The sequence below is a fragment of the Lissotriton vulgaris genome, chromosome 11, assembly GCF_964263255.1.
Source record: "Lissotriton vulgaris chromosome 11, aLisVul1.2, whole genome shotgun sequence".
NCBI classification, from domain to species: Eukaryota; Metazoa; Chordata; class Amphibia; order Caudata; family Salamandridae; genus Lissotriton; species Lissotriton vulgaris.
Window position 1 is genome coordinate 737,802,698 of NC_141699.1, and position 27,493 is coordinate 737,830,190.

Below are 27,493 nucleotides of genomic sequence, written 5' to 3' on the forward strand. Positions count from 1 at the left end.
TCAATTTACCATTTTGCTTGTCCTTAAAAGAAGTTCAAGGCATCTGATGGCTCTCAGCTCCTTTTAGTGGGGTATTACGCAAGAATATTATTTGTCAAGACTGAAGCGATATGGATGGCGCCATGGTCATCAGGATAGCTTTTCAAAGATGTTGATTGTCTACAAGGCTGACAATCCTACTTTAAATACTTGTTCTAACAATATGTCAACAGAGAAAATTAGTGTCTTTGAGGTTGAAATGAGGTGTCTTATATTGGAGCAATTGACTTACTCTCGCATGGAGGGAAGCTAATTTAACCTTCCTACCTTCACACTGCATGTGTGACTCTTATACTCAAGAAGGATTTCTCTTTAGGAGACTCTGTGTTCTTGTACCTCCAGACCCCTTTCAAAACAGGAGCCCAATGCTTTCAATATTGCAGAGTCCTTTCCCATTACACCTCCCACTTGGCTTGCAGTCATAATTACAGATCGTTACCTAGTGCGGAATTCCTAATGCCTCATTGTTCTGTGTAATTGTCACCCATGGCAATTGGTCAAATGGTGCCCTGACATCATAATGCTACTGCAGGATGTCATCTGACATGAGGGCAAGCAATAGAATACATTTATCATGGTATTGAAATGGGTAGTAGGAAAGACAGGACTCCAGGCTGAAGGCAAAGATTGTGAGATTAAATAAACCAGGAAATTACATGAGATTTATTCATTAGTTTTATGGTGTCGGTGATCATAATATTCTCAGGTTCTCTATAGGTGAACTGATAGGGATTTGCAAGAATGAAGATGTCAGAATATGTTGTTTATAGCTTTTCTCATTCCCACTAACTGTAGCATAAACCTTCCTCCGTAAACTTATCAGATCACTTAATGGTCATTGGTGAACCATAACCTAAACGAATTGCTGTGAGCAAGGTACACTGTCACTTGGATAGCAATGAGATCTTTTTATCTACATTCTAATATAGGTGCTAGGGTTGTGTAGAGAGTAGTAGGAAAGGAGGATTGAGATTGACAGGTATGCTAGGTTGAAAATAATATTGAGATTTGAATTCTTTTTGAGCTGTGGATTTTAAAATATTATAGACGTCATAGTACTGATTAATAACCCTTTATCAAAATCTGTTTGTTGTTGTGTTGCATTAGTTTGGGAATATTCAGGTTCTGTTAATAGACTAACAGTGGACTTTTCCATTTGCAGAATATATTGAATGACCAGCAGAGGCAGTGTTGCAGAATATGATTTCTCTGAGTTGCTGAACCCAAAACAAAAAAAAGTTCAGTAGCTTTCGGCTCGATATACCAGTTTACATGGTGAGTCAAACTCTCAATTTACCATTTTGCTTGTCCTTAAAAAAAGTTCAACGCATCTGATGGCTCTCAGCTCCTTTTAGTGGGGTATTACGCAAGAATATTATTTGTCAAGACTGAAGCGATATGGATGGCTCCATGGTCATCAGGATAGCTTTTCAAAGATGTTGATTGTCTACAAGGCTGACAATCCTACTTTAAATACTTGTTCTAACAATATGTCAACAGAGAAAATTTGTGTCTTTGAGGTTGAAATGAGGTGTCTTATATTGGAGCAATTGACTTACTCTCGCATGGAGGGAAGCTAATTTAACCTTCCTACCTTCACACTGCATGTGTGACTCTTATACTCAAGAAGGATTTCTCTTTAGGAGACTCTGTGTTCTTGTACCTCCAGACCCCTTTCAAAACAGGAGCCCAATGCTTTCAATATTGCAGAGTCCTTTCCCATTACACCTCCCACTTGGCTTGCAGTCATAATTACAGATCGTTACCTAGTGCGGAATTCCTAATGCCTCATTGTTCTGTGTAATTGTCACCCATGGCAATTGGTCAAATGGTGCCCTGACATCATAATGCTACTGCAGGATGTCATCTGACATGATGGCAAGCAATAGAATACATTTATCATGGTATTGAAATGGGTAGTAGGAAAGACAGGACTCCAGGCTGAAGGCAAAGATTGTGAGATTAAATAAACAAGGAAATTACATCAGATTTATTCATTAGTTTTATGGTGTCGGTGATCATAATATTCTCAGGTTCTCTATAGGTGAACTGATAGGGATTTGCAAGAATGAAGATGTCAGAATATGTTGTTTATAGCTTTTCTCATTCCCACTAACTGTAGCATAAACCTTCCTCCGTAAACTTATCAGATCACTTAATGGTCATTGGTGTACCATAACCTAAACGAATTGCTGTGAGCAAGGTATGCTGTCACTTGGATAGCAATGAAATCTTTTTATCTACATTCTAATATAGGTGCTAGGGTTGTGTAGAGAGTGGTAGGAAAGGAGGATTGAGATTGACAGGTATGCTAGGTTGAAAATAATATTGAGATTTGTATTCTTTTTGAGCTGTGGATTTTCAAATATTATAGACGTCATAGTACTGATTAATAACCCTTTATCAAAATCTGTTTGTTGTTGTGTTGCATTAGTTTGGGAATATTCAGGTTCTGTTAATAGACTAACAGTGCACTTTTCCATTTGCAGAATATATTGAATGACCAGCAGAGGCAGTGTTGCAGAAGATGATTTCTCTGAGTTGCTGAACCCAAAACAAAACAAAAAAAAAAAGTTCAGCAGCTTTCGGCTCGATTTACCAGTTTACATGGTGAGTCAAACTCTCAATTTACCATTTTGCTTGTCCTTAAAAGAAGTTCAAGGCATCTGATGGCTCTCAGCTCCTTTTAGTGGGGTATTACGCAAGAATATTATTTGTCAAGACTGAAGCGATATGGATGGCGCCATGGTCATCAGGATAGCTTTTCAAAGATGTTGATTGTCTACAAGGCTGACAATCCTACTTTAAATACTTGTTCTAACAATATGTCAACAGAGAAAATTAGTGTCTTTGAGGTTGAAATGAGGTGTCTTATATTGGAGCAATTGACTTACTCTCGCATGGAGGGAAGCTAATTTAACCTTCCTACCTTCACACTGCATGTGTGACTCTTATACTCAAGAAGGATTTCTCTTTAGGAGACTCTGTGTTCTTGTACCTCCAGACCCCTTTCAAAACAGGAGCCCAATGCTTTCAATATTGCAGAGTCCTTTCCCATTACACCTCCCACTTGGCTTGCAGTCATAATTACAGATCGTTACCTAGTGCGGAATTCCTAATGCCTCATTGTTCTGTGTAATTGTCACCCATGGCAATTGGTCAAATGGTGCCCTGACATCATAATGCTACTGCAGGATGTCATCTGACATGAGGGCAAGCAATAGAATACATTTATCATGGTATTGAAATGGGTAGTAGGAAAGACAGGACTCCAGGCTGAAGGCAAAGATTGTGAGATTAAATAAACCAGGAAATTACATGAGATTTATTCATTAGTTTTATGGTGTCGGTGATCATAATATTCTCAGGTTCTCTATAGGTGAACTGATAGGGATTTGCAAGAATGAAGATGTCAGAATATGTTGTTTATAGCTTTTCTCATTCCCACTAACTGTAGCATAAACCTTCCTCCGTAAACTTATCAGATCACTTAATGGTCATTGGTGAACCATAACCTAAACGAATTGCTGTGAGCAAGGTACACTGTCACTTGGATAGCAATGAGATCTTTTTATCTACATTCTAATATAGGTGCTAGGGTTGTGTAGAGAGTAGTAGGAAAGGAGGATTGAGATTGACAGGTATGCTAGGTTGAAAATAATATTGAGATTTGAATTCTTTTTGAGCTGTGGATTTTAAAATATTATAGACGTCATAGTACTGATTAATAACCCTTTATCAAAATCTGTTTGTTGTTGTGTTGCATTAGTTTGGGAATATTCAGGTTCTGTTAATAGACTAACAGTGCACTTTTCCATTTGCAGAATATATTGAATGACCAGCAGAGGCAGTGTTGCAGAATATGATTTCTCTGAGTTGCTGAACCCAAAACAAAAAAAAAGTTCAGTAGCTTTCGGCTCGATATACCAGTTTACATGGTGAGTCAAACTCTCAATTTACCATTTTGCTTGTCCTTAAAAAAAGTTCAACGCATCTGATGGCTCTCAGCTCCTTTTAGTGGGGTATTACGCAAGAATATTATTTGTCAAGACTGAAGCGATATGGATGGCTCCATGGTCATCAGGATAGCTTTTCAAAGATGTTGATTGTCTACAAGGCTGACAATCCTACTTTAAATACTTGTTCTAACAATATGTCAACAGAGAAAATTTGTGTCTTTGAGGTTGAAATGAGGTGTCTTATATTGGAGCAATTGACTTACTCTCGCATGGAGGGAAGCTAATTTAACCTTCCTACCTTCACACTGCATGTGTGACTCTTATACTCAAGAAGGATTTCTCTTTAGGAGACTCTGTGTTCTTGTACCTCCAGACCCCTTTCAAAACAGGAGCCCAATGCTTTCAATATTGCAGAGTCCTTTCCCATTACACCTCCCACTTGGCTTGCAGTCATAATTACAGATCGTTACCTAGTGCGGAATTCCTAATGCCTCATTGTTCTGTGTAATTGTCACCCATGGCAATTGGTCAAATGGTGCCCTGACATCATAATGCTACTGCAGGATGTCATCTGACATGATGGCAAGCAATAGAATACATTTATCATGGTATTGAAATGGGTAGTAGGAAAGACAGGACTCCAGGCTGAAGGCAAAGATTGTGAGATTAAATAAACAAGGAAATTACATCAGATTTATTCATTAGTTTTATGGTGTCGGTGATCATAATATTCTCAGGTTCTCTATAGGTGAACTGATAGGGATTTGCAAGAATGAAGATGTCAGAATATGTTGTTTATAGCTTTTCTCATTCCCACTAACTGTAGCATAAACCTTCCTCCGTAAACTTATCAGATCACTTAATGGTCATTGGTGTACCATAACCTAAACGAATTGCTGTGAGCAAGGTACGCTGTCACTTGGATAGCAATGAAATCTTTTTATCTACATTCTAATATAGGTGCTAGGGTTGTGTAGAGAGTGGTAGGAAAGGAGGATTGAGATTGACAGGTATGCTAGGTTGAAAATAATATTGAGATTTGTATTCTTTTTGAGCTGTGGATTTTCAAATATTATAGACGTCATAGTACTGATTAATAACCCTTTATCAAAATCTGTTTGTTGTTGTGTTGCATTAGTTTGGGAATATTCAGGTTCTGTTAATAGACTAACAGTGCACTTTTCCATTTGCAGAATATATTGAATGACCAGCAGAGGCAGTGTTGCAGAAGATGATTTCTCTGAGTTGCTGAACCCAAAACAAAACAAAAAAAAAAAGTTCAGCAGCTTTCGGCTCGATTTACCAGTTTACATGGTGAGTCAAACTCTCAATTTACCATTTTGCTTGTCCTTAAAAGAAGTTCAAGGCATCTGATGGCTCTCAGCTCCTTTTAGTGGGGTATTACGCAAGAATATTATTTGTCAAGACTGAAGCGATATGGATGGCGCCATGGTCATCAGGATAGCTTTTCAAAGATGTTGATTGTCTACAAGGCTGACAATCCTACTTTAAATACTTGTTCTAACAATATGTCAACAGAGAAAATTAGTGTCTTTGAGGTTGAAATGAGGTGTCTTATATTGGAGCAATTGACTTACTCTCGCATGGAGGGAAGCTAATTTAACCTTCCTACCTTCACACTGCATGTGTGACTCTTATACTCAAGAAGGATTTCTCTTTAGGAGACTCTGTGTTCTTGTACCTCCAGACCCCTTTCAAAACAGGAGCCCAATGCTTTCAATATTGCAGAGTCCTTTCCCATTACACCTCCCACTTGGCTTGCAGTCATAATTACAGATCGTTACCTAGTGCGGAATTCCTAATGCCTCATTGTTCTGTGTAATTGTCACCCATGGCAATTGGTCAAATGGTGCCCTGACATCATAATGCTACTGCAGGATGTCATCTGACATGAGGGCAAGCAATAGAATACATTTATCATGGTATTGAAATGGGTAGTAGGAAAGACAGGACTCCAGGCTGAAGGCAAAGATTGTGAGATTAAATAAACCAGGAAATTACATGAGATTTATTCATTAGTTTTATGGTGTCGGTGATCATAATATTCTCAGGTTCTCTATAGGTGAACTGATAGGGATTTGCAAGAATGAAGATGTCAGAATATGTTGTTTATAGCTTTTCTCATTCCCACTAACTGTAGCATAAACCTTCCTCCGTAAACTTATCAGATCACTTAATGGTCATTGGTGAACCATAACCTAAACGAATTGCTGTGAGCAAGGTACACTGTCACTTGGATAGCAATGAGATCTTTTTATCTACATTCTAATATAGGTGCTAGGGTTGTGTAGAGAGTAGTAGGAAAGGAGGATTGAGATTGACAGGTATGCTAGGTTGAAAATAATATTGAGATTTGAATTCTTTTTGAGCTGTGGATTTTAAAATATTATAGACGTCATAGTACTGATTAATAACCCTTTATCAAAATCTGTTTGTTGTTGTGTTGCATTAGTTTGGGAATATTCAGGTTCTGTTAATAGACTAACAGTGCACTTTTCCATTTGCAGAATATATTGAATGACCAGCAGAGGCAGTGTTGCAGAATATGATTTCTCTGAGTTGCTGAACCCAAAACAAAAAAAAAGTTCAGTAGCTTTCGGCTCGATATACCAGTTTACATGGTGAGTCAAACTCTCAATTTACCATTTTGCTTGTCCTTAAAAAAAGTTCAACGCATCTGATGGCTCTCAGCTCCTTTTAGTGGGGTATTACGCAAGAATATTATTTGTCAAGACTGAAGCGATATGGATGGCTCCATGGTCATCAGGATAGCTTTTCAAAGATGTTGATTGTCTACAAGGCTGACAATCCTACTTTAAATACTTGTTCTAACAATATGTCAACAGAGAAAATTTGTGTCTTTGAGGTTGAAATGAGGTGTCTTATATTGGAGCAATTGACTTACTCTCGCATGGAGGGAAGCTAATTTAACCTTCCTACCTTCACACTGCATGTGTGACTCTTATACTCAAGAAGGATTTCTCTTTAGGAGACTCTGTGTTCTTGTACCTCCAGACCCCTTTCAAAACAGGAGCCCAATGCTTTCAATATTGCAGAGTCCTTTCCCATTACACCTCCCACTTGGCTTGCAGTCATAATTACAGATCGTTACCTAGTGCGGAATTCCTAATGCCTCATTGTTCTGTGTAATTGTCACCCATGGCAATTGGTCAAATGGTGCCCTGACATCATAATGCTACTGCAGGATGTCATCTGACATGATGGCAAGCAATAGAATACATTTATCATGGTATTGAAATGGGTAGTAGGAAAGACAGGACTCCAGGCTGAAGGCAAAGATTGTGAGATTAAATAAACAAGGAAATTACATCAGATTTATTCATTAGTTTTATGGTGTCGGTGATCATAATATTCTCAGGTTCTCTATAGGTGAACTGATAGGGATTTGCAAGAATGAAGATGTCAGAATATGTTGTTTATAGCTTTTCTCATTCCCACTAACTGTAGCATAAACCTTCCTCCGTAAACTTATCAGATCACTTAATGGTCATTGGTGTACCATAACCTAAACGAATTGCTGTGAGCAAGGTACGCTGTCACTTGGATAGCAATGAAATCTTTTTATCTACATTCTAATATAGGTGCTAGGGTTGTGTAGAGAGTGGTAGGAAAGGAGGATTGAGATTGACAGGTATGCTAGGTTGAAAATAATATTGAGATTTGTATTCTTTTTGAGCTGTGGATTTTCAAATATTATAGACGTCATAGTACTGATTAATAACCCTTTATCAAAATCTGTTTGTTGTTGTGTTGCATTAGTTTGGGAATATTCAGGTTCTGTTAATAGACTAACAGTGCACTTTTCCATTTGCAGAATATATTGAATGACCAGCAGAGGCAGTGTTGCAGAAGATGATTTCTCTGAGTTGCTGAACCCAAAACAAAACAAAAAAAAAAGTTCAGCAGCTTTCGGCTCGATTTACCAGTTTACATGGTGAGTCAAACTCTCAATTTACCATTTTGCTTGTCCTTAAAAGAAGTTCAAGGCATCTGATGGCTCTCAGCTCCTTTTAGTGGGGTATTACGCAAGAATATTATTTGTCAAGACTGAAGCGATATGGATGGCGCCATGGTCATCAGGATAGCTTTTCAAAGATGTTGATTGTCTACAAGGCTGACAATCCTACTTTAAATACTTGTTCTAACAATATGTCAACAGAGAAAATTAGTGTCTTTGAGGTTGAAATGAGGTGTCTTATATTGGAGCAATTGACTTACTCTCGCATGGAGGGAAGCTAATTTAACCTTCCTACCTTCACACTGCATGTGTGACTCTTATACTCAAGAAGGATTTCTCTTTAGGAGACTCTGTGTTCTTGTACCTCCAGACCCCTTTCAAAACAGGAGCCCAATGCTTTCAATATTGCAGAGTCCTTTCCCATTACACCTCCCACTTGGCTTGCAGTCATAATTACAGATCGTTACCTAGTGCGGAATTCCTAATGCCTCATTGTTCTGTGTAATTGTCACCCATGGCAATTGGTCAAATGGTGCCCTGACATCATAATGCTACTGCAGGATGTCATCTGACATGAGGGCAAGCAATAGAATACATTTATCATGGTATTGAAATGGGTAGTAGGAAAGACAGGACTCCAGGCTGAAGGCAAAGATTGTGAGATTAAATAAACCAGGAAATTACATGAGATTTATTCATTAGTTTTATGGTGTCGGTGATCATAATATTCTCAGGTTCTCTATAGGTGAACTGATAGGGATTTGCAAGAATGAAGATGTCAGAATATGTTGTTTATAGCTTTTCTCATTCCCACTAACTGTAGCATAAACCTTCCTCCGTAAACTTATCAGATCACTTAATGGTCATTGGTGAACCATAACCTAAACGAATTGCTGTGAGCAAGGTACACTGTCACTTGGATAGCAATGAGATCTTTTTATCTACATTCTAATATAGGTGCTAGGGTTGTGTAGAGAGTAGTAGGAAAGGAGGATTGAGATTGACAGGTATGCTAGGTTGAAAATAATATTGAGATTTGAATTCTTTTTGAGCTGTGGATTTTCAAATATTATAGACGTCATAGTACTGATTAATAACCCTTTATCAAAATCTGTTTGTTGTTGTGTTGCATTAGTTTGGGAATATTCAGGTTCTGTTAATAGACTAACAGTGGACTTTTCCATTTGCAGAATATATTGAATGACCAGCAGAGGCAGTGTTGCAGAATATGATTTCTCTGAGTTGCTGAACCCAAAACAAAAAAAAAGTTCAGTAGCTTTCGGCTCGATATACCAGTTTACATGGTGAGTCAAACTCTCAATTTACCATTTTGCTTGTCCTTAAAAAAAGTTCAACGCATCTGATGGCTCTCAGCTCCTTTTAGTGGGGTATTACGCAAGAATATTATTTGTCAAGACTGAAGCGATATGGATGGCGCCATGGTCATCAGGATAGCTTTTCAAAGATGTTGATTGTCTACAAGGCTGACAATCCTACTTTAAATACTTGTTCTAACAATATGTCAACAGAGAAAATTTGTGTCTTTGAGGTTGAAATGAGGTGTCTTATATTGGAGCAATTGACTTACTCTCGCATGGAGGGAAGCTAATTTAACCTTCCTACCTTCACACTGCATGTGTGACTCTTATACTCAAGAAGGATTTCTCTTTAGGAGACTCTGTGTTCTTGTACCTCCAGACCCCTTTCAAAACAGGAGCCCAATGCTTTCAATATTGCAGAGTCCTTTCCCATTACACCTCCCACTTGGCTTGCAGTCATAATTACAGATCGTTACCTAGTGCGGAATTCCTAATGCCTCATTGTTCTGTGTAATTGTCACCCATGGCAATTGGTCAAATGGTGCCCTGACATCATAATGCTACTGCAGGATGTCATCTGACATGATGGCAAGCAATAGAATACATTTATCATGGTATTGAAATGGGTAGTAGGAAAGACAGGACTCCAGGCTGAAGGCAAAGATTGTGAGATTAAATAAACAAGGAAATTACATGAGATTTATTCATTAGTTTTATGGTGTCGGTGATCATAATATTCTCAGGTTCTCTATAGGTGAACTGATAGGGATTTGCAAGAATGAAGATGTCAGAATATGTTGTTTATAGCTTTTCTCATTCCCACTAACTGTAGCATAAACCTTCCTCCGTAAACTTATCAGATCACTTAATGGTCATTGGTGTACCATAACCTAAACGAATTGCTGTGAGCAAGGTACGCTGTCACTTGGATAGCAATGAGATCTTTTTATCTACATTCTAATATAGGTGCTAGGGTTGTGTAGAGAGTGGTAGGAAAGGAGGATTGAGATTGACAGGTATGCTAGGTTGAAAATAATATTGAGATTTGTATTCTTTTTGAGCTGTGGATTTTCAAATATTATAGACGTCATAGTACTGATTAATAACCCTTTATCAAAATCTGTTTGTTGTTGTGTTGCATTAGTTTGGGAATATTCAGGTTCTGTTAATAGACTAACAGTGCACTTTTCCATTTGCAGAATATATTGAATGACCAGCAGAGGCAGTGTTGCAGAAGATGATTTCTCTGAGTTGCTGAACCCAAAACAAAACAAAAAAAAAAGTTCAGCAGCTTTCGGCTCGATTTACCAGTTTACATGGTGAGTCAAACTCTCAATTTACCATTTTGCTTGTCCTTAAAAGAAGTTCAAGGCATCTGATGGCTCTCAGCTCCTTTTAGTGGGGTATTACGCAAGAATAATATTTGTCAAGACTGAAGCGATATGGATGGCGCCATGGTCATCAGGATAGCTTTTCAAAGATGTTGATTGTCTACAAGGCTGACAATCCTACTTTAAATACTTGTTCTAACAATATGTCAACAGAGAAAATTAGTGTCTTTGAGGTTGAAATGAGGTGTCTTATATTGGAGCAATTGACTTACTCTCGCATGGAGGGAAGCTAATTTAACCTTCCTACCTTCACACTGCATGTGTGACTCTTATACTCAAGAAGGATTTCTCTTTAGGAGATCTGTGTTCTTGTACCTCCAGACCCCTTTCAAAACAGGAGCCCAATGCTTTCAATATTGCAGAGTCCTTTCCCATTACACCTCCCACTTGGCTTGCAGTCATAATTACAGATCGTTACCTAGTGCGGAATTCCTAATGCCTCATTGTTCTGTGTAATTGTCACCCATGGCAATTGGTCAAATGGTGCCCTGACATCATAATGCTACTGCAGGATGTCATCTGACATGAGGGCAAGCAATAGAATACATTTATCATGGTATTGAAATGGGTAGTAGGAAAGACAGGACTCCAGGCTGAAGGCAAAGATTGTGAGATTAAATAAACCAGGAAATTACATGAGATTTATTCATTAGTTTTATGGTGTCGGTGATCATAATATTCTCAGGTTCTCTATAGGTGAACTGATAGGGATTTGCAAGAATGAAGATGTCAGAATATGTTGTTTATAGCTTTTCTCATTCCCACTAACTGTAGCATAAACCTTCCTCCGTAAACTTATTAGATCACTTAATGGTCATTGGTGTACCATAACCTAAACGAATTGCTGTGAGCAAGGTACACTGTCACTTGGATAGCAATGAGATCTTTTTATCTACATTCTAATATAGGTGCTAGGGTTGTGTAGAGAGTGGTAGGAAAGGAGGATTGAGATTGACAGGTATGCTAGGTTGAAAAATATATTGAGATTTGAATTCTTTTTGAGCTGTGGATTTTCAAATATTATAGACGTCATAGTACTGATTAATAACCCTTTATCAAAATCTGTTTGTTGTTGTGTTGCATTAGTTTGGGAATATTCAGGTTCTGTTAATAGACTAACAGTGGACTTTTCCATTTGCAGAATATATTGAATGACCAGCAGAGGCAGTGTTGCAGAATATGATTTCTCTGAGTTGCTGAACCCAAAACAAAAAAAAAGTTCAGTAGCTTTCGGCTCGATATACCAGTTTACATGGTGAGTCAAACTCTCAATTTACCATTTTGCTTGTCCTTAAAAAAAGTTCAACGCATCTGATGGCTCTCAGCTCCTTTTAGTGGGGTATTACGCAAGAATATTATTTGTCAAGACTGAAGCGATATGGATGGCGCCATGGTCATCAGGATAGCTTTTCAAAGATGTTGATTGTCTACAAGGCTGACAATCCTACTTTAAATACTTGTTCTAACAATATGTCAACAGAGAAAATTTGTGTCTTTGAGGTTGAAATGAGGTGTCTTATATTGGAGCAATTGACTTACTCTCGCATGGAGGGAAGCTAATTTAACCTTCCTACCTTCACACTGCATGTGTGACTCTTATACTCAAGAAGGATTTCTCTTTAGGAGACTCTGTGTTCTTGTACCTCCAGACCCCTTTCAAAACAGGAGCCCAATGCTTTCAATATTGCAGAGTCCTTTCCCATTACACCTCCCACTTGGCTTGCAGTCATAATTACAGATCGTTACCTAGTGCGGAATTCCTAATGCCTCATTGTTCTGTGTAATTGTCACCCATGGCAATTGGTCAAATGGTGCCCTGACATCATAATGCTACTGCAGGATGTCATCTGACATGATGGCAAGCAATAGAATACATTTATCATGGTATTGAAATGGGTAGTAGGAAAGACAGGACTCCAGGCTGAAGGCAAAGATTGTGAGATTAAATAAACAAGGAAATTACATCAGATTTATTCATTAGTTTTATGGTGTCGGTGATCATAATATTCTCAGGTTCTCTATAGGTTAACTGATAGGGATTTGCAAGAATGAAGATGTCAGAATATGTTGTTTATAGCTTTTCTCATTCCCACTAACTGTAGCATAAACCTTCCTCCGTAAACTTATCAGATCACTTAATGGTCATTGGTGTACCATAACCTAAACGAATTGCTGTGAGCAAGGTACACTGTCACTTGGATAGCAATGAGATCTTTTTATCTACATTCTAATATAGGTGCTAGGGTTGTGTAGAGAGTGGTAGGAAAGGAGGATTGAGATTGACAGGTATGCTAGGTTGAAAATAATATTGAGATTTGAATTCTTTTTGAGCTGTGGATTTTCAAATATTATAGACGTCATAGTACTGATTAATAACCCTTTATCAAAATCTGTTTGTTGTTGTGTTGCATTAGTTTGGGAATATTCAGGTTCTGTTAATAGACTAACAGTGGACTTTTCCATTTGCAGAATATATTGAATGACCAGCAGAGGCAGTGTTGCAGAATATGATTTCTCTGAGTTGCTGAACCCAAAACAAAAAAAAAGTTCAGTAGCTTTCGGCTCGATATACCAGTTTACATGGTGAGTCAAACTCTCAATTTACCATTTTGCTTGTCCTTAAAAAAAGTTCAACGCATCTGATGGCTCTCAGCTCCTTTTAGTGGGGTATTACGCAAGAATATTATTTGTCAAGACTGAAGCGATATGGATGGCGCCATGGTCATCAGGATAGCTTTTCAAAGATGTTGATTGTCTACAAGGCTGACAATCCTACTTTAAATACTTGTTCTAACAATATGTCAACAGAGAAAATTTGTGTCTTTGAGGTTGAAATGAGGTGTCTTATATTGGAGCAATTGACTTACTCTCGCATGGAGGGAAGCTAATTTAACCTTCCTACCTTCACACTGCATGTGTGACTCTTATACTCAAGAAGGATTTCTCTTTAGGAGACTCTGTGTTCTTGTACCTCCAGACCCCTTTCAAAACAGGAGCCCAATGCTTTCAATATTGCAGAGTCCTTTCCCATTACACCTCCCACTTGGCTTGCAGTCATAATTACAGATCGTTACCTAGTGCGGAATTCCTAATGCCTCATTGTTCTGTGTAATTGTCACCCATGGCAATTGGTCAAATGGTGCCCTGACATCATAATGCTACTGCAGGATGTCATCTGACATGATGGCAAGCAATAGAATACATTTATCATGGTATTGAAATGGGTAGTAGGAAAGACAGGACTCCAGGCTGAAGGCAAAGATTGTGAGATTAAATAAACAAGGAAATTACATCAGATTTATTCATTAGTTTTATGGTGTCGGTGATCATAATATTCTCAGGTTCTCTATAGGTTAACTGATAGGGATTTGCAAGAATGAAGATGTCAGAATATGTTGTTTATAGCTTTTCTCATTCCCACTAACTGTAGCATAGACCTTCCTCCGTAAACTTATCAGATCACTTAATGGTCATTGGTGTACCATAACCTAAACGAATTGCTGTGAGCAAGGTACACTGTCACTTGGATAGCACTGAGATCTTTTTATCTACATTCTAATATAGGTGCTAGGGTTGTGTAGAGAGTGGTAGGAAAGGAGGATTGAGATTGACAGGTATGCTAGGTTGAAAAATATATTGAGATTTGAATTCTTTTTGAGCTGTGGATTTTCAAATATTATAGACGTCATAGTACTGATTAATAACCCTTTATCAAAATCTGTTTGTTGTTGTGTTGCATTAGTTTGGGAATATTCAGGTTCTGTTAATAGACTAACAGTGGACTTTTCCATTTGCAGAATATATTGAATGACCAGCAGAGGCAGTGTTGCAGAATATGATTTCTCTGAGTTGCTGAACCCAAAACAAAAAAAAGTTCAGTAGCTTTCGGCTCGATATACCAGTTTACATGGTGAGTCAAACTCTCAATTTACCATTTTGCTTGTCCTTAAAAAAAGTTCAACGCATCTGATGGCTCTCAGCTCCTTTTAGTGGGGTATTACGCAAGAATATTATTTGTCAAGACTGAAGCGATATGGATGGCTCCATGGTCATCAGGATAGCTTTTCAAAGATGTTGATTGTCTACAAGGCTGACAATCCTACTTTAAATACTTGTTCTAACAATATGTCAACAGAGAAAATTTGTGTCTTTGAGGTTGAAATGAGGTGTCTTATATTGGAGCAATTGACTTACTCTCGCATGGAGGGAAGCTAATTTAACCTTCCTACCTTCACACTGCATGTGTGACTCTTATACTCAAGAAGGATTTCTCTTTAGGAGACTCTGTGTTCTTGTACCTCCAGACCCCTTTCAAAACAGGAGCCCAATGCTTTCAATATTGCAGAGTCCTTTCCCATTACACCTCCCACTTGGCTTGCAGTCATAATTACAGATCGTTACCTAGTGCGGAATTCCTAATGCCTCATTGTTCTGTGTAATTGTCACCCATGGCAATTGGTCAAATGGTGCCCTGACATCATAATGCTACTGCAGGATGTCATCTGACATGATGGCAAGCAATAGAATACATTTATCATGGTATTGAAATGGGTAGTAGGAAAGACAGGACTCCAGGCTGAAGGCAAAGATTGTGAGATTAAATAAACAAGGAAATTACATCAGATTTATTCATTAGTTTTATGGTGTCGGTGATCATAATATTCTCAGGTTCTCTATAGGTGAACTGATAGGGATTTGCAAGAATGAAGATGTCAGAATATGTTGTTTATAGCTTTTCTCATTCCCACTAACTGTAGCATAAACCTTCCTCCGTAAACTTATCAGATCACTTAATGGTCATTGGTGTACCATAACCTAAACGAATTGCTGTGAGCAAGGTATGCTGTCACTTGGATAGCAATGAAATCTTTTTATCTACATTCTAATATAGGTGCTAGGGTTGTGTAGAGAGTGGTAGGAAAGGAGGATTGAGATTGACAGGTATGCTAGGTTGAAAATAATATTGAGATTTGTATTCTTTTTGAGCTGTGGATTTTCAAATATTATAGACGTCATAGTACTGATTAATAACCCTTTATCAAAATCTGTTTGTTGTTGTGTTGCATTAGTTTGGGAATATTCAGGTTCTGTTAATAGACTAACAGTGCACTTTTCCATTTGCAGAATATATTGAATGACCAGCAGAGGCAGTGTTGCAGAAGATGATTTCTCTGAGTTGCTGAACCCAAAACAAAACAAAAAAAAAAAGTTCAGCAGCTTTCGGCTCGATTTACCAGTTTACATGGTGAGTCAAACTCTCAATTTACCATTTTGCTTGTCCTTAAAAGAAGTTCAAGGCATCTGATGGCTCTCAGCTCCTTTTAGTGGGGTATTACGCAAGAATATTATTTGTCAAGACTGAAGCGATATGGATGGCGCCATGGTCATCAGGATAGCTTTTCAAAGATGTTGATTGTCTACAAGGCTGACAATCCTACTTTAAATACTTGTTCTAACAATATGTCAACAGAGAAAATTAGTGTCTTTGAGGTTGAAATGAGGTGTCTTATATTGGAGCAATTGACTTACTCTCGCATGGAGGGAAGCTAATTTAACCTTCCTACCTTCACACTGCATGTGTGACTCTTATACTCAAGAAGGATTTCTCTTTAGGAGACTCTGTGTTCTTGTACCTCCAGACCCCTTTCAAAACAGGAGCCCAATGCTTTCAATATTGCAGAGTCCTTTCCCATTACACCTCCCACTTGGCTTGCAGTCATAATTACAGATCGTTACCTAGTGCGGAATTCCTAATGCCTCATTGTTCTGTGTAATTGTCACCCATGGCAATTGGTCAAATGGTGCCCTGACATCATAATGCTACTGCAGGATGTCATCTGACATGAGGGCAAGCAATAGAATACATTTATCATGGTATTGAAATGGGTAGTAGGAAAGACAGGACTCCAGGCTGAAGGCAAAGATTGTGAGATTAAATAAACCAGGAAATTACATGAGATTTATTCATTAGTTTTATGGTGTCGGTGATCATAATATTCTCAGGTTCTCTATAGGTGAACTGATAGGGATTTGCAAGAATGAAGATGTCAGAATATGTTGTTTATAGCTTTTCTCATTCCCACTAACTGTAGCATAAACCTTCCTCCGTAAACTTATCAGATCACTTAATGGTCATTGGTGAACCATAACCTAAACGAATTGCTGTGAGCAAGGTACACTGTCACTTGGATAGCAATGAGATCTTTTTATCTACATTCTAATATAGGTGCTAGGGTTGTGTAGAGAGTAGTAGGAAAGGAGGATTGAGATTGACAGGTATGCTAGGTTGAAAATAATATTGAGATTTGAATTCTTTTTGAGCTGTGGATTTTAAAATATTATAGACGTCATAGTACTGATTAATAACCCTTTATCAAAATCTGTTTGTTGTTGTGTTGCATTAGTTTGGGAATATTCAGGTTCTGTTAATAGACTAACAGTGCACTTTTCCATTTGCAGAATATATTGAATGACCAGCAGAGGCAGTGTTGCAGAATATGATTTCTCTGAGTTGCTGAACCCAAAACAAAAAAAAAGTTCAGTAGCTTTCGGCTCGATATACCAGTTTACATGGTGAGTCAAACTCTCAATTTACCATTTTGCTTGTCCTTAAAAAAAGTTCAACGCATCTGATGGCTCTCAGCTCCTTTTAGTGGGGTATTACGCAAGAATATTATTTGTCAAGACTGAAGCGATATGGATGGCTCCATGGTCATCAGGATAGCTTTTCAAAGATGTTGATTGTCTACAAGGCTGACAATCCTACTTTAAATACTTGTTCTAACAATATGTCAACAGAGAAAATTTGTGTCTTTGAGGTTGAAATGAGGTGTCTTATATTGGAGCAATTGACTTACTCTCGCATGGAGGGAAGCTAATTTAACCTTCCTACCTTCACACTGCATGTGTGACTCTTATACTCAAGAAGGATTTCTCTTTAGGAGACTCTGTGTTCTTGTACCTCCAGACCCCTTTCAAAACAGGAGCCCAATGCTTTCAATATTGCAGAGTCCTTTCCCATTACACCTCCCACTTGGCTTGCAGTCATAATTACAGATCGTTACCTAGTGCGGAATTCCTAATGCCTCATTGTTCTGTGTAATTGTCACCCATGGCAATTGGTCAAATGGTGCCCTGACATCATAATGCTACTGCAGGATGTCATCTGACATGATGGCAAGCAATAGAATACATTTATCATGGTATTGAAATGGGTAGTAGGAAAGACAGGACTCCAGGCTGAAGGCAAAGATTGTGAGATTAAATAAACAAGGAAATTACATCAGATTTATTCATTAGTTTTATGGTGTCGGTGATCATAATATTCTCAGGTTCTCTATAGGTGAACTGATAGGGATTTGCAAGAATGAAGATGTCAGAATATGTTGTTTATAGCTTTTCTCATTCCCACTAACTGTAGCATAAACCTTCCTCCGTAAACTTATCAGATCACTTAATGGTCATTGGTGTACCATAACCTAAACGAATTGCTGTGAGCAAGGTACGCTGTCACTTGGATAGCAATGAAATCTTTTTATCTACATTCTAATATAGGTGCTAGGGTTGTGTAGAGAGTGGTAGGAAAGGAGGATTGAGATTGTCAGGTATGCTAGGTTGAAAATAATATTGAGATTTGTATTCTTTTTGAGCTGTGGATTTTCAAATATTATAGACGTCATAGTACTGATTAATAACCCTTTATCAAAATCTGTTTGTTGTTGTGTTGCATTAGTTTGGGAATATTCAGGTTCTGTTAATAGACTAACAGTGCACTTTTCCATTTGCAGAATATATTGAATGACCAGCAGAGGCAGTGTTGCAGAAGATGATTTCTCTGAGTTGCTGAACCCAAAACAAAACAAAAAAAAAAGTTCAGCAGCTTTCGGCTCGATTTACCAGTTTACATGGTGAGTCAAACTCTCAATTTACCATTTTGCTTGTCCTTAAAAGAAGTTCAAGGCATCTGATGGCTCTCAGCTCCTTTTAGTGGGGTATTACGCAAGAATATTATTTGTCAAGACTGAAGCGATATGGATGGCGCCATGGTCATCAGGATAGCTTTTCAAAGATGTTGATTGTCTACAAGGCTGACAATCCTACTTTAAATACTTGTTCTAACAATATGTCAACAGAGAAAATTAGTGTCTTTGAGGTTGAAATGAGGTGTCTTATATTGGAGCAATTGACTTACTCTCGCATGGAGGGAAGCTAATTTAACCTTCCTACCTTCACACTGCATGTGTGACTCTTATACTCAAGAAGGATTTCTCTTTAGGAGACTCTGTGTTCTTGTACCTCCAGACCCCTTTCAAAACAGGAGCCCAATGCTTTCAATATTGCAGAGTCCTTTCCCATTACACCTCCCACTTGGCTTGCAGTCATAATTACAGATCGTTACCTAGTGCGGAATTCCTAATGCCTCATTGTTCTGTGTAATTGTCACCCATGGCAATTGGTCAAATGGTGCCCTGACATCATAATGCTACTGCAGGATGTCATCTGACATGAGGGCAAGCAATAGAATACATTTATCATGGTATTGAAATGGGTAGTAGGAAAGACAGGACTCCAGGCTGAAGGCAAAGATTGTGAGATTAAATAAACCAGGAAATTACATGAGATTTATTCATTAGTTTTATGGTGTCGGTGATCATAATATTCTCAGGTTCTCTATAGGTGAACTGATAGGGATTTGCAAGAATGAAGATGTCAGAATATGTTGTTTATAGCTTTTCTCATTCCCACTAACTGTAGCATAAACCTTCCTCCGTAAACTTATCAGATCACTTAATGGTCATTGGTGAACCATAACCTAAACGAATTGCTGTGAGCAAGGTACACTGTCACTTGGATAGCAATGAGATCTTTTTATCTACATTCTAATATAGGTGCTAGGGTTGTGTAGAGAGTAGTAGGAAAGGAGGATTGAGATTGACAGGTATGCTAGGTTGAAAATAATATTGAGATTTGAATTCTTTTTGAGCTGTGGATTTTCAAATATTATAGACGTCATAGTACTGATTAATAACCCTTTATCAAAATCTGTTTGTTGTTGTGTTGCATTAGTTTGGGAATATTCAGGTTCTGTTAATAGACTAACAGTGGACTTTTCCATTTGCAGAATATATTGAATGACCAGCAGAGGCAGTGTTGCAGAATATGATTTCTCTGAGTTGCTGAACCCAAAACAAAAAAAAAGTTCAGTAGCTTTCGGCTCGATATACCAGTTTACATGGTGAGTCAAACTCTCAATTTACCATTTTGCTTGTCCTTAAAAAAAGTTCAACGCATCTGATGGCTCTCAGCTCCTTTTAGTGGGGTATTACGCAAGAATATTATTTGTCAAGACTGAAGCGATATGGATGGCGCCATGGTCATCAGGATAGCTTTTCAAAGATGTTGATTGTCTACAAGGCTGACAATCCTACTTTAAATACTTGTTCTAACAATATGTCAACAGAGAAAATTTGTGTCTTTGAGGTTGAAATGAGGTGTCTTATATTGGAGCAATTGACTTACTCTCGCATGGAGGGAAGCTAATTTAACCTTCCTACCTTCACACTGCATGCGTGACTCTTATACTCGAGAAGGATTTCTCTTTAGGAGACTCTGTGTTCTTGTACCTCCAGACCCCTTTCAAAACAGGAGCCCAATGCTTTCAATATTGCAGAGTCCTTTCCCATTACACCTCCCACTTGGCTTGCAGTCATAATTACAGATCGTTACCTAGTGCGGAATTCCTAATGCCTCATTGTTCTGTGTAATTGTCACCCATGGCAATTGGTCAAATGGTGCCCTGACATCATAATGCTACTGCAGGATGTCATCTGACATGATGGCAAGCAATAGAATACATTTATCATGGTATTGAAATGGGTAGTAGGAAAGACAGGACTCCAGGCTGAAGGCAAAGATTGTGAGATTAAATAAACAAGGAAATTACATGAGATTTATTCATTAGTTTTATGGTGTCGGTGATCATAATATTCTCAGGTTCTCTATAGGTGAACTGATAGGGATTTGCAAGAATGAAGATGTCAGAATATGTTGTTTATAGCTTTTCTCATTCCCACTAACTGTAGCATAAACCTTCCTCCGTAAACTTATCAGATCACTTAATGGTCATTGGTGTACCATAACCTAAACGAATTGCTGTGAGCAAGGTACGCTGTCACTTGGATAGCAATGAGATCTTTTTATCTACATTCTAATATAGGTGCTAGGGTTGTGTAGAGAGTGGTAGGAAAGGAGGATTGAGATTGACAGGTATGCTAGGTTGAAAATAATATTGAGATTTGTATTCTTTTTGAGCTGTGGATTTTCAAATATTATAGACGTCATAGTACTGATTAATAACCCTTTATCAAAATCTGTTTGTTGTTGTGTTGCATTAGTTTGGGAATATTCAGGTTCTGTTAATAGACTAACAGTGGACTTTTCCATTTGCAGAATATATTGAATGACCAGCAGAGGCAGTGTTGCAGAATATGATTTCTCTGAGTTGCTGAACCCAAAACAAAAAAAAAGTTCAGTAGCTTTCGGCTCGATATACCAGTTTACATGGTGAGTCAAACTCTCAATTTACCATTTTGCTTGTCCTTAAAAAAAGTTCAACGCATCTGATGGCTCTCAGCTCCTTTTAGTGGGGTATTACGCAAGAATATTATTTGTCAAGACTGAAGCGATATGGATGGCGCCATGGTCATCAGGATAGCTTTTCAAAGATGTTGATTGTCTACAAGGCTGACAATCCTACTTTAAATACTTGTTCTAACAATATGTCAACAGAGAAAATTTGTGTCTTTGAGGTTGAAATGAGGTGTCTTATATTGGAGCAATTGACTTACTCTCGCATGGAGGGAAGCTAATTTAACCTTCCTACCTTCACACTGCATGCGTGACTCTTATACTCGAGAAGGATTTCTCTTTAGGAGACTCTGTGTTCTTGTACCTCCAGACCCCTTTCAAAACAGGAGCCCAATGCTTTCAATATTGCAGAGTCCTTTCCCATTACACCTCCCACTTGGCTTGCAGTCATAATTACAGATCGTTACCTAGTGCGGAATTCCTAATGCCTCATTGTTCTGTGTAATTGTCACCCATGGCAATTGGTCAAATGGTGCCCTGACATCATAATGCTACTGCAGGATGTCATCTGACATGATGGCAAGCAATAGAATACATTTATCATGGTATTGAAATGGGTAGTAGGAAAGACAGGACTCCAGGCTGAAGGCAAAGATTGTGAGATTAAATAAACAAGGAAATTACATGAGATTTATTCATTAGTTTTATGGTGTCGGTGATCATAATATTCTCAGGTTCTCTATAGGTGAACTGATAGGGATTTGCAAGAATGAAGATGTCAGAATATGTTGTTTATAGCTTTTCTCATTCCCACTAACTGTAGCATAAACCTTCCTCCGTAAACTTATCAGATCACTTAATGGTCATTGGTGTACCATAACCTAAACGAATTGCTGTGAGCAAGGTACGCTGTCACTTGGATAGCAATGAGATCTTTTTATCTACATTCTAATATAGGTGCTAGGGTTGTGTAGAGAGTGGTAGGAAAGGAGGATTGAGATTGACAGGTATGCTAGGTTGAAAATAATATTGAGATTTGTATTCTTTTTGAGCTGTGGATTTTCAAATATTATAGACGTCATAGTACTGATTAATAACCCTTTATCAAAATCTGTTTGTTGTTGTGTTGCATTAGTTTGGGAATATTCAGGTTCTGTTAATAGACTAACAGTGGACTTTTCCATTTGCAGAATATATTGAATGACCAGCAGAGGCAGTGTTGCAGAATATGATTTCTCTGAGTTGCTGAACCCAAAACAAAAAAAAAGTTCAGTAGCTTTCGGCTCGATATACCAGTTTACATGGTGAGTCAAACTCTCAATTTACCATTTTGCTTGTCCTTAAAAAAAGTTCAACGCATCTGATGGCTCTCAGCTCCTTTTAGTGGGGTATTACGCAAGAATATTATTTGTCAAGACTGAAGCGATATGGATGGCGCCATGGTCATCAGGATAGCTTTTCAAAGATGTTGATTGTCTACAAGGCTGACAATCCTACTTTAAATACTTGTTCTAACAATATGTCAACAGAGAAAATTTGTGTCTTTGAGGTTGAAATGAGGTGTCTTATATTGGAGCAATTGACTTACTCTCGCATGGAGGGAAGCTAATTTAACCTTCCTACCTTCACACTGCATGTGTGACTCTTATACTCAAGAAGGATTTCTCTTTAGGAGACTCTGTGTTCTTGTACCTCCAGACCCCTTTCAAAACAGGAGCCCAATGCTTTCAATATTGCAGAGTCCTTTCCCATTACACCTCCCACTTGGCTTGCAGTCATAATTACAGATCGTTACCTAGTGCGGAATTCCTAATGCCTCATTGTTCTGTGTAATTGTCACCCATGGCAATTGGTCAAATGGTGCCCTGACATCATAATGCTACTGCAGGATGTCATCTGACATGATGGCAAGCAATAGAATACATTTATCATGGTATTGAAATGGGTAGTAGGAAAGACAGGACTCCAGGCTGAAGGCAAAGATTGTGAGATTAAATAAACAAGGAAATTACATCAGATTTATTCATTAGTTTTATGGTGTCGGTGATCATAATATTCTCAGGTTCTCTATAGGTTAACTGATAGGGATTTGCAAGAATGAAGATGTCAGAATATGTTGTTTATAGCTTTTCTCATTCCCACTAACTGTAGCATAAACCTTCCTCCGTAAACTTATCAGATCACTTAATGGTCATTGGTGTACCATAACCTAAACGAATTGCTGTGAGCAAGGTACACTGTCACTTGGATAGCAATGAGATCTTTTTATCTACATTCTAATATAGGTGCTAGGGTTGTGTAGAGAGTGGTAGGAAAGGAGGATTGAGATTGACAGGTATGCTAGGTTGAAAAATATATTGAGATTTGAATTCTTTTTGAGCTGTGGATTTTCAAATATTATAGACGTCATAGTACTGATTAATAACCCTTTATCAAAATCTGTTTGTTGTTGTGTTGCATTAGTTTGGGAATATTCAGGTTCTGTTAATAGACTAACAGTGGACTTTTCCATTTGCAGAATATATTGAATGACCAGCAGAGGCAGTGTTGCAGAATATGATTTCTCTGAGTTGCTGAACCCAAAACAAAAAAAAGTTCAGTAGCTTTCGGCTCGATATACCAGTTTACATGGTGAGTCAAACTCTCAATTTACCATTTTGCTTGTCCTTAAAAAAAGTTCAACGCATCTGATGGCTCTCAGCTCCTTTTAGTGGGGTATTACGCAAGAATATTATTTGTCAAGACTGAAGCGATATGGATGGCGCCATGGTCATCAGGATAGCTTTTCAAAGATGTTGATTGTCTACAAGGCTGACAATCCTACTTTAAATACTTGTTCTAACAATATGTCAACAGAGAAAATTTGTGTCTTTGAGGTTGAAATGAGGTGTCTTATATTGGAGCAATTGACTTACTCTCGCATGGAGGGAAGCTAATTTAACCTTCCTACCTTCACACTGCATGTGTGACTCTTATACTCAAGAAGGATTTCTCTTTAGGAGACTCTGTGTTCTTGTACCTCCAGACCCCTTTCAAAACAGGAGCCCAATGCTTTCAATATTGCAGAGTCCTTTCCCATTACACCTCCCACTTGGCTTGCAGTCATAATTACAGATCGTTACCTAGTGCGGAATTCCTAATGCCTCATTGTTCTGTGTAATTGTCACCCATGGCAATTGGTCAAATGGTGCCCTGACATCATAATGCTACTGCAGGATGTCATCTGACATGATGGCAAGCAATAGAATACATTTATCATGGTATTGAAATGGGTAGTAGGAAAGACAGGACTCCAGGCTGAAGGCAAAGATTGTGAGATTAAATAAACAAGGAAATTACATCAGATTTATTCATTAGTTTTATGGTGTCGGTGATCATAATATTCTCAGGTTCTCTATAGGTTAACTGATAGGGATTTGCAAGAATGAAGATGTCAGAATATGTTGTTTATAGCTTTTTTCATTCCCACTAACTGTAGCATAAACCTTCCTCCGTAAACTTATCAGATCACTTAATGGTCATTGGTGTACCATAACCTAAACGAATTGCTGTGAGCAAGGTACACTGTCACTTGGATAGCAATGAGATCTTTTTATCTACATTCTAATATAGGTGCTAGGGTTGTGTAGAGAGTGGTAGGAAAGGAGGATTGAGATTGACAGGTATGCTAGGTTGAAAATAATATTGAGATTTGAATTCTTTTTGAGCTGTGGATTTTCAAATATTATAGACGTCATAGTACTGATTAATAACCCTTTATCAAAATCTGTTTGTTGTTGTGTTGCATTAGTTTGGGAATATTCAGGTTCTGTTAATAGACTAACAGTGGACTTTTCCATTTGCAGAATATATTGAATGACCAGCAGAGGCAGTGTTGCAGAATATGATTTCTCTGAGTTGCTGAACCCAAAACAAAAAAAAAGTTCAGTAGCTTTCGGCTCGATATACCAGTTTACATGGTGAGTCAAACTCTCAATTTACCATTTTGCTTGTCCTTAAAAAAAGTTCAACGCATCTGATGGCTCTCAGCTCCTTTTAGTGGGGTATTACGCAAGAATATTATTTGTCAAGACTGAAGCGATATGGATGGCGCCATGGTCATCAGGATAGCTTTTCAAAGATGTTGATTGTCTACAAGGCTGACAATCCTACTTTAAATACTTGTTCTAACAATATGTCAACAGAGAAAATTTGTGTCTTTGAGGTTGAAATGAGGTGTCTTATATTGGAGCAATTGACTTACTCTCGCATGGAGGGAAGCTAATTTAACCTTCCTACCTTCACACTGCATGTGTGACTCTTATACTCAAGAAGGATTTCTCTTTAGGAGACTCTGTGTTCTTGTACCTCCAGACCCCTTTCAAAACAGGAGCCCAATGCTTTCAATATTGCAGAGTCCTTTCCCATTACACCTCCCACTTGGCTTGCAGTCATAATTACAGATCGTTACCTAGTGCGGAATTCCTAATGCCTCATTGTTCTGTGTAATTGTCACCCATGGCAATTGGTCAAATGGTGCCCTGACATCATAATGCTACTGCAGGATGTCATCTGACATGATGGCAAGCAATAGAATACATTTATCATGGTATTGAAATGGGTAGTAGGAAAGACAGGACTCCAGGCTGAAGGCAAAGATTGTGAGATTAAATAAACAAGGAAATTACATCAGATTTATTCATTAGTTTTATGGTGTCGGTGATCATAATATTCTCAGGTTCTCTATAGGTTAACTGATAGGGATTTGCAAGAATGAAGATGTCAGAATATGTTGTTTATAGCTTTTCTCATTCCCACTAACTGTAGCATAAACCTTCCTCCGTAAACTTATCAGATCACTTAATGGTCATTGGTGTACCATAACCTAAACGAATTGCTGTGAGCAAGGTACACTGTCACTTGGATAGCAATGAGATCTTTTTATCTACATTCTAATATAGGTGCTAGGGTTGTGTAGAGAGTGGTAGGAAAGGAGGATTGAGATTGACATGTATGCTAGATTGAAAATAATATTGAGATTTGAATTCTTTTTGAGCTGTGGATTTTCAAATATTATAGACGTCATAGTACTGATTAATAACCCTTTATCAAAATCTGTTTGTTGTTGTGTTGCATTAGTTTGGGAATATTCAGGTTCTGTTAATAGACTAACAGTGGACTTTTCCATTTGCAGAATATATTGAATGACCAGCAGAGGCAGTGTTGCAGAATATGATTTCTCTGAGTTGCTGAACCCAAAACAAAAAAAAAGTTCAGTAGCTTTCGGCTCGATATACCAGTTTACATGGTGAGTCAAACTCTCAATTTACCATTTTGCTTGTCCTTAAAAAAAGTTCAACGCATCTGATGGCTCTCAGCTCCTTTTAGTGGGGTATTACGCAAGAATATTATTTGTCAAGACTGAAGCGATATGGATGGCGCCATGGTCATCAGGATAGCTTTTCAAAGATGTTGATTGTCTACAAGGCTGACAATTCTACTTTAAATACTTGTTCTAACAATATGTCAACAGAGAAAATTTGTGTCTTTGAGGTTGAAATGAGGTGTCTTATATTGGAGCAATTGACTTACTCTCGCATGGAGGGAAGCTAATTTAACCTTCCTACCTTCACACTGCATTTGTGACTCTTATACTCAAGAAGGATTTCTCTTTAGGAGACTCTGTGTTCTTGTACCTCCAGACCCCTTTCAAAACAGGAGCCCAATGCTTTCAATATTGCAGAGTCCTTTCCCATTACACCTCCCACTTGGCTTGCAGTCATAATTACAGATCGTTACCTAGTGCGGAATTCCTAATGCCTCATTGTTCTGTGTAATTGTCACCCATGGCAATTGGTCAAATGGTGCCCTGACATCATAATGCTACTGCAGGATGTCATCTGACATGAGGGCAAGCAATAGAATACATTTATCATGGTATTGAAATGGGTAGTAGGAAAGACAGGACTCCAGGCTGAAGGCAAAGATTGTGAGATTAAATAAACAAGGAAATTACATGAGATTTATTCATTAGTTTTATGGTGTCGGTGATCATAATATTCTCAGGTTCTCTATAGGTGAACTGATAGGGATTTGCAAGAATGAAGATGTCAGAATATGTTGTTTATAGCTTTTCTCATTCCCACTAACTGTAGCATAAACCTTCCTCCGTAAACTTATCAGATCACTTAATGGTCATTGGTGTACCATAACCTAAAC